General features: G+C 47.5%; 1 protein-coding gene across 18 annotated transcripts in view; it reads right to left on the reverse strand.

The window, feature by feature from the left end:
* The window catches only part of GPR157 (G protein-coupled receptor 157), a 49464-nt gene that overhangs the window by 21536 nt on the left and 13117 nt on the right, over positions 1–14811 (reverse strand). For 3 of the 18 annotated variants that reach the window (XR_002444410.1, XR_002444409.1, XR_002444411.1), the window contains exons 2-3: positions 8796–8872; positions 121–219 (exon numbers count right to left, since the gene is read on the reverse strand). The gene's annotated coding sequence lies outside the window, so the exon portion shown is untranslated. The other 15 variants (XR_002444415.1, XR_002444406.1, XR_002444404.1 and 12 more) reach the window with 12 other exon arrangements.

Here is a 14811-nt window from a genome sequence, read left to right on the forward strand (position 1 = left end):
AGTGTAGATGACAGGGAGAGCTCATGGCCTTTATATACCATCAGAGGTGACTGACAAAGGTGAAATGAAGAGCTGCAACTGCACACCAATCAAACAGCACAACAGAGAACAGATACCCACCAGGCACTGCGATAACAGAACAACAGCTCCATTTCCCATGTCCCTGAAGACAGCAGCGATTAATTAACAAATCACTTCTTGACTGTAAGCCTTTTCACCCTGAGGAAGAGAGCAAACAATTCCAAAACATCAAAATCAAGACCTGACAACAGTCCCTTCCTTCTTGCCCTGAAAACGTGTCCCACTATGGAACTAGCTGTCTGTTTAAACAATGACCTAATCATCCATCCAGCATCTCCCATCAGAATCAGAACAAACCAGACTACCTCAAAGGCAATTACCAGGTCAGGGACAAGCACAGCTACAGAAGAGCAAAGCAATCAGGTACAGAAGAGGAAGATACTACATCTCTCATCCTCCTCTGGGGAGAAATGAGACTGCAGAATTGGCTGTTCTGGGAACTGTAAAACTTTTTTGAGCCACTAAAAATTAAGCACAACAGGGCCAAAGAAAGATGCTCTGGGGAACAGCCTTGTATCCGTGCAGCAGACAGTGATCCTGCTTTTAATTTTTCAAATCATTTGACATCCTCTCTGCTGCTTCTTACCTGAAAGAGTTCCAGTGCTTTAGGAAAAGCAGAAACAAAACACCCAGCTGAAGCTGTCTACTGCTCTGGGAGGGCACGGACAGCTAGCTTTGTAGTCTCACAGGGAAACCAAGCAACCAGGCTAGTCTGGAGTTGGAAGAACTCTACAAAGGTGCTTCTCAATCAGCTGAGGATCTTTTTTGGTTCAGCAGCTTGTGTAACACCGAATCCTTTTTGCCTCTCTTTAGTCCATGCACCTGGCAAATTTACTGTTATTGTGTACACGTGGACAGCATTCTGCTTTAGTGAATTGGGACTCGAAGCAACAATGACAGCACAGTGCAGGTTAGTGTGCTGGAGTACAATTTCAATGCTGGGGAAGCTTACACACCACACTTCTATTTACCAGGTAAAGGCTCCCAATTCCCCCCTCAAAAGGGGGTTTCCCCTTTATACTAGATAACACAAGACTTGCTTCACTTCACAGTGACCTCACTGTTACCCTGTGGGTGACAAAGCAGCAGGAACAAGTCTGCTGGATCACATAACAGTACAGAGAATTGGCCTGTAAAGAAAGCACCACTATAAAACAAGCTGAGGGGTGTGGAGGACAATAATTCTCTCCTGTTACGGAAATACTGCATTCCAAGAAAGGTAAAAAGTCTTGTCAGGTAAGATTTGCGGAATCACTGTCATCACTGAGCTATGCGATACCATAAGCTGCATTTCATCAGGCACATTTATTTCAAGTTCACTCCCAGCATTGTCTTCCTCCTTTTGTCAAGGGGAGTTTTAAGCTGCAGCTGACCCACTCGCAAGCCTTGAGCCAGTACCTGAAAAGTTACCCAGGGTTTTTCTGAAGATGGAAACAACTCCTGCTGGAAGCCTGCCACAAGCAGATCCTCTCTCGCTGGGGATTCAAGTACTCCTGTTTTAAGGCAAAGCAAAGCTCAAGTTTCACCTGGGAAACTTGTGGGTGAAACCCAGCAACAGGAGGAAACTCAAATGTAAAGATTAAGTGACAGTTTTCAAAGTTCAAAAAGATTTATGTTAGAAGACACTCCTGGATATCAGCCAGCTCAACTGCCTACTTCAAGCACGGCTAACTTCTAAATTAGATCAGGACACTCAGTCTTCTCATACAGGTATTTCATCAACCTTGCCCATTTCTACACCACAGAATCAAAAGCTATGTCTAGCTGAGCCCATTCTGCTTACTAGGATGAACTGGCACGCCAAGAAAAATCATCTTCGAGCTGTACTAAACCTCCAGCAGCAGCTATGGAACAAGAGCAAGTTCTGTCCCCTCTCCTAAAGCTGCTTGCCTTTCATATTACCAGCCTTCAGGTAGAAAAGTAAACACCTTCTCCAAATAGTTTTCCTGACTTGTAATCTAAAAGACAGGTTCCTCTTTTTAAGACAATGCATTTGATTTTGACTGACTTTGATTCAGCACATATCCTGCAATATGCAGATCCTGGGTTTCGGGTTAGTTTCTCCTAAATTTTACAGATTAGTTTTTACTATAATATCTCCTACTGTAATACCTGGGGGGATGCAAACAAGTTGATCATGAAACAGTTCTATGTTACGACTCCTAGCAATGCTTGTTCAACATCATCGTACTTCCTATCACTTCCTTCTCATCTCCCAACTTCCTAAAGAATACTAATCCCCCAAGTACAAGACAAACTGCTTAACGTCTCCTGTTTGCCTTCCATTAACCATACAGCAGAAGCTTTCCTTATGGGATGTACTGACAGAACCCTAGACAGAGAGATTTACCTGGTTCTTACAGTTGTGTAGGAGGAGGCAGTCCTGCCAGCAGCAGCTCCCCAAGCCCATTGGAGCTCCGGACAGACTCCAGCCTTCTGCTGCCAGCGCTGGGACACGGTGCTCCAGGGAGGTGCAGACACCTGCCTCGTTATTCAGAGCCACTGCTAACTCAGCCAGTTCCGGCTTTCTTGATAAAGCTGCAACTCCACCCCACCTCCTGCCACCAGTCCTGCAGGCCAGCCTCACGGCTGCAGAACACGAGGCAATACCTTCACAGTGAGTCACAGGCTGTCCGAAACAAAGCAGAACTAAGGGAAAGCAAAGAACACTACCAACGCCTTCCTGTAAAGCACAAAGACAGGCAAAGATTGTGCAGGATGGGTAAGCAGCAGGCGGATCAATGGGCAGAAGGCAGAGTCCTAGCCTGCCACATTCCTAACCCTCCTGGTTTTCAGCTGGCCGCTCAGCTCAGAACAACACAGCCTTTGGTAACAGGCTCACTATTACTGCAGGTGAACAAGCTGCAGCTTTGTAGCCCCTGATCATGTTGCAGACAGAAGCCAGATCTGCTCTCAGCAGCTTCTTCCCACAAACCTTCCCACACTCAGGAGCACAAAAACTGAGATATAGTACAGAAGACTGAGGAAAACAGTGCAGGTTATTACATTACTAGGACCTACAGGACAGCTGTGCCTATCAGCCAGAATCACCTCACCTCGTCCATCTAGCCATACAGACAGAAACGCTCACAACACGGTGCAGTTAAGGATACCCCTACGTTTCCTTCAAAGTAGGAATCTTCCCCCACCCCTTAAAAGGCATGGGAATTAAAATCTACTACATCTCACCCAAATCAATCTTCACTTGCAGGTCTCGCTGGGCCTGGCTAATCTCACTGGCTCATGCAATATTAAATCCCCACATCAAAACAAGAAAAAGCCACGGAATTAACATACACTCTGCTTACTGAGCTTCTCCACATACAGTGCAGTAGAAACCCTCCCACATGCACAATGCACTGGACTTTACCTTCCTCCACAACAGAGTTAAACAATTCATTTGCCAGGTAAGAGCAGCCACTACAGCAGGCTTCCAGTTCCTAACAGGGGCTAAAACAGTGACAGGGCAAGGGGTAACAGCTTTTGTCTAAGAGAGGGTAGATTTATATCAGAAGTAAGGAAGAAATTCTTCACTATGGAGGTGCTGAGGCTGGCACAGGAAGCCCAGAGAAGCTGTGGATGCCCCATCCCTGGAGGCATCCAAGGCCAGTTTGGATGAGGCCCATGGCAGATGGGTTGGAACTGGATGATCTTTAGGTCCATTCCAGGATTCCGTGCAACTTGTCTTTAATTTCACTTTTTTTTTTTTTTACATGAAGCAAAAAGCCCACTATTTCTGCCTTCTAGTATATCCTGCTCTTCACCTCCAAGTACCATTGAAGGAGCCTTTCACTGTTTCCTCCTTCCCAAGGAAGCTCAGAGATGTCCAGCACTCACATCTTAACTTCAGTGGCAAGCTCTTTAAAACAGCCCAGTCTCACTGTCAGGAGGACAGCTAGCACTTACATTACCAAGAGAGCTGACACACCTTCATGTTTCACACACTGAATTTCCCACATATTATCTCTTCCCTTTCCTTTACACAATGCTCCCCCACCTCCAAATCTTATCTAACTTAAAACCCACACATTTTATTTCATCATCCAAAGACTCAAGCAGAAGCTCACATGTTCTGTTAAAGATGCTCTGTGGTCATCTGTCAAATGCCATTAACATTGGATCTTCCTGTACAGCATCTCAGAGAAGGGCTTTACAAATTTGCTATTTGGGAGCTTAGAGAAACAACTCACAGCTCTGCTAGCAGCTGAGTTAGCTCTCACATCTACACAAGTGTCATTAATCTCAGCAGAGACATGCCACAGACAGAATGCTTTCCAGCAGTGACTCCTGAAAAAGACAGATCTATCCAAGGCTGTAACACTACTGTAAGCTCCTGGAAATAAGGTTACTCTGTCCCCTGGCTGGCTCTATTCTGCCGCAAAGCAAAGCACACCAGGCTGTTCTGGGGTCCTGCTTATTCAGTACCTGAGGAGAGAGGTGGGCAGAGCGCAATGCACTGCAGCTCTCAGGACTGTGCACCACACCTAAGCACCCATGAGTCATTAACCAAGAAGCAATGCACAAGCATTAGCCATAGATCATAAGCCTGGATTCAAGAGCTGTCAGCAGCCCATGCCTACTCCACATGCCAGTCAAGAAGCCGTGGTTTTACAGCCTAGGTAGGCCTGGGAAAGACAAGGTTAACCAACCCAAGAAGTGTCTAATCTGCCTCCCTGCAATTCCATTGCTGGGACAGAGGAGACACCGCCAGGGTGACTCACAGCACACATTTCGCTTTGTCACGGCAGTTCTGTCCTTTCCTGCTTGTCAAGCACGGCTTCCTCCTTCACCAGAACACCGAGGGATCTCTCAACCTCCTTCTGGACTCAACTCTTTTCTCTCTTCCAAACCTAGACGGACAGAAGTTGCCATCATCCTCTATGCTGAAAGGTGCTCCCCATGCACCACCAAACCATGGGGGAGATGTGAAGACCACGACTGTTTTCAGCACTTTCTGGCTTTCCCATCTGTGCGAGCAGATGAGATGCACACTGATAGAAAGGCTGGGGAAGGGCACTGTGCCTGCAGCACAGCTAGGGAAGTTACCCCAGAATGGCAATCGTAACCAAACAGTACATGTTTTCTTTCAGGTCCTGCAAAATAATTCATCTTATCTCCAGTCCACTACATAAAAAATTAAAAAGCATCCCACATGACACAAAAATTAAGACAATAATAACCAAACTCTCCCTTGCTAAGCAGGAACTCCAAAGCACACTAGCACGCACAGCATATAAAACACCAGAGCATACTGTACAGATCTGAGGTGTATCTTGCTTACAAGTGACATGATTTTGTATTGTGGGTGAAAAAATTAAGCACGGCCCTCTCTTCAAAATACAGAGAGAAACTTCACATCCATCCACTTCATCTGTTCTACTGAGATATCCCAGAGAGGCAGAAGGGCAACACCACTGAATGCTGGAGCACAGCCCTGTGCTGGCGCATCCAGGAGTACTTCAATGAGCTCCAACGGGCTGGTTCTGGCTTACCTCTGATCCGAGTGACTCCTAGTGTCTTCAATTCTCATCTGAGCTAGGCCTTTCCAGCAAGCGTTCACCTCCTGTGTAATCCAATAGCTGCCTACATACTGGACAATATCCCTGGGCGGTTTGCACAGACACCTGAAACTTCCCAACAAGCAGGCGAGCAATGCAGAAGGCACCCACAGACAGGCATAGCCAAGATGCTCTTTGCTGCTTAACAGAAGGACAAAACGACACACAGTAGAGATCTCTTTCCCCACGTTACCTTTTCCATTACAAAATGAATTAGAGGACAGCCTGTAGAGCCAGTAACAGCACTGGAAATAGGATGAACGGTTTGTGCTCAGCGAGAGGAGCACAGCTGCCAGCTCCCTGCAAAGAGCAGGGCACAGAGCAGGGCACAGCTGCTTTTTTGGGTGCTGGTTCTTCCCGGGCCCCCCCACAGGCACTCCATCTCAGCCCGCACGGCTGCAGCAGGTGAAGGGGCTACACGAGGGGAAAGCAAAGACCGCAAAGCCAACACCGCACCCCAACAACAGATCAGCTCCCGAGCGTGCCCCTACGAGAGCCCAGGGCCTCTTGAAGCTCACCTCTGCGCTGCGTACACACAGCCAGCACGTCCCGCTGCCCACGCAGGCACCGCACGCACACACGCAGGCAGCCCGCGGCGGGCAGGACGCGGCTGGGGGCTCGCCGGGCGCAGCGCCGGCCTGGGGGCACATCCAGCTCGAGCCGATGAGATCCCTGAGAAAGCAGAGCCAGGGGCGGGCTGAAGCCCGAACAAGCCCAGACAAGTCCCACGGAAGCCTCTCCCCCAGGCTGCCCGGTCATACAGCTCCAGCCCCGCCGCCACCAACGCCGCACGGCAGCGGCACTGCGAGGGCTGGCTTTCATCTCCCCGGAGGAAAGCCACGTGAGGATGAATGCAGGATTCTCCTTTAGCCAAGGGACGTAACACAGCTTCGGTCACATCGCAGTCTCCGCTGTTTCCAACGCACCGGGACGCGTGCTGCATCCACGGCACCCACCGGGGGGGGGTGAGGGGCTTCCCCCTGCCAGGACACACACCGGCCCCCAGCAGCGATCTCGGCACCGGTGGGAAAGGAAAGCGGCGGAGGGGGCTCGGGCACCTCGCTCCCCCTCCAGGGCAGCTCTTCATTGCAATCACACAGCGGACACAGGAACATCTCGCATCTGCTTCCCCACAATCCTGCTGCTTTCAGTTCCTCCAGATGAACCCTTCACTGCACTGCTGGTCTGCAGACCGCTCCAAAGGTTTTATTTATACAAAAAAATAAAAATAATTAAATTTGACAAGTCGCTCTTTAGCAAGGTTCAGCTAAACCTAGTCAGGCTCCACTGACCGAGCTGTACTTGCTTGCCCAGCACAGCAGCCTCCTTGTCTCAATCTGTAAATTAGGAAATTTGCGAGTTCTCTATTCTGGGAAGAGAGGCAAGAATGAAAATGTTTATAAAACAGGCTCTAGCCTGGACATTTACCATCCTCCCTTGGACTCTAAACCCTCCTGGCTAGAGTGACAAGCATAGGGGAAAAAAAGTCTGTTCTAGACACAAGAAAGAGGCTGAGTGTAGGAGGAGGTTTGTGCCCAGCTGCCCTGAAATGCCAGCGTCTCCCTCTTAGCAAGGCTATGGTTTGCCAAGGAATGAAAAATGCCTTATCTCTGCCTCTAAGCTAACAATTCCCGCAGTTTTTATATAAACAAGTAATTACTTGTTGGCATATTTACAAACACCAATCGATTGCACCTCCAATTTAGAAAGTGCTCCCAACACCAAAGCTTTCACCAGAGGTCAAGTGCCCGCACTCAGCAAGTCAGCATCCAGCAAGGGCAGGTTTAGATAACCCAACTGAACACAGACAGCTTCAAAAAAAAAAAGGCAACAATAGCTGGAAAGATGAAAGGTGGCCTGAGGGAACCACACTGCACTGAGACAGCTTGGATGAATTTCTACTCTTGTGTGCATGAAATTACTTTACCCCAACCATTCTGATCCCCCAGGTCCTCTAGAGCAGCCATCCATCCCTGCAGCTCACTTGACTCAGGATGCAGCTCCAGAGGAGCATCCCCAGGTGCACACCCGCGGCTGTGCCGGCTCCAGGCTGCGTGCTGGCTCCTTGGGGTTGGGATTATGGTATCACCACAGGTTAAGGCAGGCCTGGAAGCTCCCCCTGAATGCAAGGTTTGAAGCCAAATGCTTGAGATTTGGCAAGCACAGGTGGGTATTAGTCTGACGTACCCCAAGGAGATCTCACTGCTGTGAATACACTTCTGTTCGCAGCCACCACAGAACGAGGGAATTCTGATCACTGCCCAGACGGTTCAGACACTTCAGAGTTGAATGAAAAGATTAAGCTTAACAACCTTGTTAAAGCGCACATATCTGGAAGCCAGCAATCCAAAGCTTCCCACGGGCGTGCTGGCACCGTGACTGCACAGTTTCTGAAGGCAGACTGGCATCCTGCCCCACAAGGGGCAACTGCTGCCTCTAACCTGCAGGAGCTGTCGCCACTTCAGAGCCATAATCCTTCCCAAGCTCATAAAGGATGGGTCTCACCAGTGAAAGCTCTCCAGAGCACAGAAAGCAGCTAACGGCTGTAGTTTCAGCTCAGCTTACACTTGCTGAGAGTTTAAGGCCCTGTGACTCTTGAGAGGCACTTAAACTCATCTCACTGACAGTGAGTGCCCTTCTCGCTAAACCAAGCTGCCTTCAGACAACCTGCTTACAGGGTAGGAAGCACTTCCCAGAGAGAAGTGCTGAATGCTGCTGCTGCATGACTGCAGCTGCACGACTGCAGGAGATGGAGGCAGAAAAACCCTGGCTGAAGGCCAACTGCAGAGATGCAGCTTAAACTAAACAGAGAAACTTTGACAAGACATCAAAGACTGAAATTCAGTACCTAGCTAACAGTGATTTATTTTATCTTCAAATCAAGGCGATTCTCCTTTCTGGTTCAACCCAGCAAGCTACTGGAGTAGCTACAAGATTTATTGCTGCTCAGTTGTCAGATTACTTCAGTGCATCCCTTCCATTCTCAAACTCCAAGGAACTACGATACAAAACTAGATTTACTTGAACTCATATGTCACCTTCACAGTTATCCTTAATCACAATATCATGCATTAATTAAAAACCTTTACTGTGTACAGACATTGGCCTTAGGTTTCAATGCCAGCTTAGAAAGATATATAAGTACAGGGAGATTACCTGCTCTCTCCACAGAGTGCCAGTTTGTTGATCTCCATCCTACACCCAAGACATGACGCACCACACTGCTGCTTCACCTGCCAAGGGTAAAACAGCATCATCAGATTGCTGCATTTCTCCACGCTATCTCAGCGTCTCCTTTAAGGTCACAACCACTCCCCATCCATTCCAGCCTATCCCACATAAAGGTACCACTACAGATTCAGAAGTCACTAATACATGATATCTCTCCCCTTAAAAAGGGACATTTCTTTAACATGTACATAGCAAAGTCCTTAGTAAACAGGTAAAGAATTCAGGCTTTCTGCAAAATACATTTCTGTGTCTTCTTCACAAGAGCAGGTAAGCACAGCAGGACTCTGCAAACGTCCACTTGTGCAAAACACAGAAACCATTTGCCTTAAATGCAGCATTGGCCTGGTAATGGACATAAATACTGCATGTACAACAGCATTTATTGTGTTCAGAGTTGTATTTATTGTATAAAGAATTCATGCCTACTAAACAAGCCCTTTGGCATTGTCTCATGAGCACTTCCCAGAAGCTAAGTGTAAGATGGCTGAAACATAGCTCAAGGTCTTTGTGCAAACCTGACAAACCTCAGTAACCTGTTTTACATCTGCCTTTGCGGAAGTATCTTGGTTGGAGTCTACATCAGGAAACTTCAGCAGCAAGTGAATGGGAAAGGCATCTAACTGCAGCGTCATATGCTTGAACAAGTGCCCTCAGATTATCTCACCATACTTCAGCAGAGATGGATTAACTGTCTGTGTGCACAAGCTCATGGCCTGTGTTATCAGGAGTTAACACAAGTATCAGCTCAGTGAGGGAGTGCTACTCTGACTCAGATACCTCTTTATTTGCCATTGTCTGAGAGCATGAAGGCACATTTCATCTGCCAGCTGGACTTGAAATAACAGCTGGGGTCTAAGCATATCATGACTTCACTCACTGCTAAAGTTTTTACCTGTAGCAACTGGGTAGACGAAGGCTGGAGACCAGGCCTCATTAACCACCTGGAACTTGAACATAAACCTAAGAGAAGCTGCCAGAGGAGGACAACCCAATGACTTGACAGCTCAGATACAGATCCAGCTCTCTTGAGCTCCTTTGCAGGCTGTTTCTCCACAGGCTGTCTGCTGGTCAGGCTGCTGCAGGTGTAGCTGCCTGTATACGCGTACTTTGTAGCGGGTAATTATGGCTAATGAGATGGGGGTAAAGTCTCTTCAGTTGCACAGCCATCAATCCAGAGCAAAGTGACCGTCATCGGTGAACATACTGCTACTCAGCAGACGCACTGCAGACACAGCCTCCACCACTACCCTTGGAATAGTGCAAACACGAAGCCTACTTTAAGCTGAGGAAACGTTGAGTAATTCTTTCAATCTAAGTAACAGCTTCTACAAAGAGCATCTGTTAGGGATGCTAGGCAGCTGTTCAGAGTCTGCTATGCTGCAGCAGAAAGCTAAGCTAGCACGGAAGGAAAAGGGATGGAGTAGCACAATGATCATTTCTGCTTCTATTATTCAATTTCCTGCAAGCCTAAAGAAACCTTTCCAACAAGCCATGCCACATACTTCCATTCTCCATACTATTTCACGTAATGCCAGCTAAAGAACAAGCCTAGCACTACAGAAACTAGATTCAGGATTAGAAAGACCTACATCCTTCCTCTGGCTGCAAAACTGCTAACTCAAGATTTTCAAGATCTAAAACTGCATGGAACCCAAGATGTGTCCCCACAGGAAATCACAGCTGCACCTATAGCCTGGATAAACTCCTACATCCTCTACATACAAACACATTCCTATTTCCAATTCATAAAAGACTAGAGGTAAAAATGAATCAGATGAAGAGCTGAAACATCTAACAGTGAGCATTTGACATCAGAAGCAAACAACTGAGCCTGCAATCAGGTGTCACTGAGTGGAGAGGGGCAGCCCCCAAAGAGGTCAGTGCGGTTCCTCTCTGCCTGTAGCACACAGGCACCCTGACAGCATCATGTCCAGATAGTTCTGCTTTAAATTTTACATTCATGTTTCAAGTCTGTGTGCGTTTTAGTTATAGGCAGACAAAAACATGCTTGCAACATTCACCTTCTCTGAATTTCCAGGGCCAATAAGTGTTTTCTGTAAAGAAAAAGTTACGTGAAGAATGAACACAACTTTCACCTAACTACCATGGAACAAAACCAGCATGAAACAACCTTTTTTTGTCTTCAAAGCAGAGGAAAAAAAATCACATAGAACAAGTACACTTGCCAATGCTGTGTATCCTTTTGCCTGACATACAATGAAAAAGTAACAAAATGAACTGCTGGAGCTCTGGCAGCAAGAACAGAAAGACTGTGATGAGGCAGGAGCCTGCAGAGCTCAGTGAGCTTCCTCAACCCCTGTGTCCTGGCTGCCCACGTTCTGCCTGCACACATAGTACTGCAATGGCCAGCTGTGCTGGGTGTGAAAAGACAAGTAATCAGTGAAGATGGTGAAGGGAAGGCATCTGTAGATATCTCAGTAGTCATTTATGAAAGCATGTCTCATGTAAGAGTGAAGAAATATGATATTTAAGATATTTTATTAGAAAGATGACCTCACAGGTGATGGTCTAATGTAGCAGTTTTCCCTACTCACCACGTGCTAATTAGCTTCCCCCATCAGGACACAGCAGCTCAGGTCCATCACACCCATGCCCTGCCTCATTACATAGCCAAAAACCTGTTCAGACACCACCGAGAGCATCGTCTCCCAGAAGCTCCTTGTCTCCAAGGATGCTAGCATATTCTCTCCTGTTGCATTTGGTGGATAATTAGGCCTCACAGCAGCCTGTGAACACTTCCCTGTTTTGCAGAAACAGGAAACAGAAGCAGAACAATTAGCAGAAGAAACCATAGTAATTAAAGTACAGAGCAAGGGATGAAGATCCGGGCCACTGAGTGTTTCCAGTAACAACTAAAGCATCTTACCGCTCCATCTGAAGCGCCCTGTCCACTCTGGCAGTCTGCTAATCAGATATGAAATGAAGCAAGGACACACACATACCAGCTCTCCATACGCCTCACAGCACAAGACATGCAGAAATACATACCAGGTGCAGGTACACCTCAACACATCAACACGGTTTGCAGCTGCCCTGTTAGAAAGGACTTGTGCCAGATGGACTGAGACACTGAAGCTCCCAGCCAGGCAAAAGCCCAATGCTGAGGCACTTTAACATATCCTACTTTCCTGCAATGCAAAACCCGTCCCTGCAGAATCAGGCAGGAAAACTGAATGACACAGCAGTCACGTTACTCCTCTAACAGCAAAGGCCTCTTCAGACAGCCTCTGATCTCCTCCAGAACCATGTCTCTCCTCCCCAGTGTTGCACCCACACACGGGGACAGGACCCGGATGGCACAGGGATCCCGCTCATTAGATGATGGAGCAGATGAAGAGCAGCAAGCTGAAGATCCAGCAACAGATTAAAAAAAACATAAGATGACAAACAGCAGACTTTTGTCCTAAGGTCACGAGAGCAGAGTCACAAGAAACTTAAGTCATTCAGTCAACTCCCTTGGGCAGGGTGAGGGCTAACCGCAGGTCACTAAGTTCATAAGCATTTCCTCCACTTTCTTAGCGTGCACATCAATATTTGACTTACCTCCTGCAGAAAAGGAGGAGAGCAGGGTCTCCATCAATCTCTTCCATGGCTTTACACGGAAATACTTTCGAATTCTCTCATTCAATTAATCTTTCCTTAGCATTTACTCTGTCAAGCATCCAACAGGGACTGAACTAAGAATAGTAGCTGAGGTGAAGGACAGCGCTTTTGCTGGTAGGATTAGCTGGAGCAATTACAGGTAGCAAATCTCTGCTATTCAAAGGCTTTATCGTTAAGCAGCAAGAGATATGACTCTTCTTGGTGAGGGATTTCTTTTTAATTAGAGGAAGGCTGACAGAGCACAGAGCAGCTGCATGCATGCAACTCCGCATACAGCTGCCTCCCTCTGCTGGGGGACAGGCAGCCAGCAGCCCCCAAGGTGTCACCGCATGCACGTTCGTTCCATGGCAGATGCAGCCAGGGCTGCAGCAGTAAGGATGAGTGCAGATGCAGGAGTCCTTCAGAAGCACAGCAGGGGTAGCTCATCATGCTTTTTCCTACCAGTTCACAAGGTGAAGACGAACGATCGCTTTGCTCAAGCAGTTCAAGAGATTTTTTTCTCTCTCTCCCCCTTTACGTTCCCAGATTGCAGGTATTTATTTTGTTGCATGCTTCACATTTGTGGAAGCAATGTAATTGCCAGCCAGCCAGCAATGAGGCTCAGTTCAGGTGCCCGGCATGCAGAGCTGCTTAGGAAGTCCATGCAGCAGCATCTACCTTCACACATAAGCATCAGCACAGGGCCAGCAGTGATAATACATCTCTCTTTACCCTGGCCACACTTCCTCTACCATTGCTGCAGTACCATGACTCCTCTTGACATGACTGCCATGCAGTAAGTGCTTTTCCTAAATCAATCCTCTAAATTCCCCACCCATTTCTGCAGCTTGGAGCCCATCCAGACAGCACTGCACAGAGCAATCATCAAGAACAGAACTGCAGCAGCTCAAAGCTTTTGAAAGCATGCAAGCAGAGGTCTCCGCATCCTTCTTGGCTGCAACTGCAGCCCTTCAGGACACAGAGAAAGAGCTCAGCTTCAAACCAAGCTGTACAGGCGCGCAAATGCCAGTGCCTTGTTCACAGTTCTAGTGGCTGTTTTTAGATATTGTGCCATGAAAGTTGTTTGTAAACAAAACACACCAACGTTGCCAGTAACTGGGCTCTGCATTAAGAGCTTTGTTACCAGAAGCACTCACCCCATGAAAATCTGAGTCAGTTTCTTAAAATAGAGAGCCTGAAAATAAACATCAGCTAAGTATTAATGTCATGAATGCTATCTAGCAGCAGAAATACATTCATCACACATGTGTTCAACTTGGACATTGTACAGGAATGGTCAGAACAGGCAAAATTTGCTATTGCAAGTTTTTCTACATCTCAAGTCCTCTGCAGACTTTGTTTTTCCCATGATAACCAATTATTTTACTAACATTGCAACAAACTGCACATAAGTTAATCTAAGCGAGTGCCCCCTCTCGTCTGTCTCAATATTATGACTGCAGTATAAGGAGTTCAGAGGTTAACATTAACCATTTAAAGGCCTTACCATACCTTCACCTTCTTGTAACTCCTTCCAGAGCAAGGAGGCCAAATGCTGCTCTGCCTGCAGGTTGTGCTGCAGGGAGGTCCAGCTTGGAAGCAGCGCAGTGGGACATCCCCTTGGAGAGCGCTCCAGAATTCCATGGACTGCAGCTGGCCCATAGAGCACTGGGGTCATCTTCTACCCTAAGCTGCTTCAGCTGCAGTTCTAGGAGAGGGCAGAGCAGGTATTCTGACAGCGTGGCCTGCAGGATGCCATATTCTCTGCAGCAACCATATATTTGTTGGGGTGGGAGGCGGGCAAAAACGGGCTATTACGAATTGAAGAGATTCAATTCCTAGTAGATAAGATGCATGAATTGCCATTTATCTTGTTGTTTGTCTCAGTCCAGACACCCTGCGCATGCTGCAGCAACAATAGTCCAAGTGTCACCTGCAGTGCATCAGCAGTTATCCATCTCCCTGCTCTACGCTCTTTTACCATCAACATGCCGCTATGCAATGCGCTACATCCGTCATTTCAGTCCCCAGAACACTGTAGCATCCTGGCTTGGGCAGGTGCAGAGCAGATGCTGCAGTGGTGGCTCAGCACCCCAATTCAGTCCATTGCTTTGCTCCTGCTTCATCATGGCTGTTACTGAAATTGCTACAGCAAAGCCCCTCGAGGAGATGCCCACAGGCAGCACCATCCCTCATTGCAATTGAAGGACATCCAGGAAAAGGACGCTGCATTCTACTTGCAAACACAGGGCAAGGGACTTGGCCAACTCAATTGCTAAATGACTGTGGGGGGAGCAGAGGACAGGGGTTGGCTGTCACAGTGCTGGCAGCAGCATCT

Source organism: Numida meleagris, chromosome 20 (genome assembly GCF_002078875.1).
Source record: "Numida meleagris isolate 19003 breed g44 Domestic line chromosome 20, NumMel1.0, whole genome shotgun sequence".
NCBI classification, from domain to species: Eukaryota; Metazoa; Chordata; class Aves; order Galliformes; family Numididae; genus Numida; species Numida meleagris.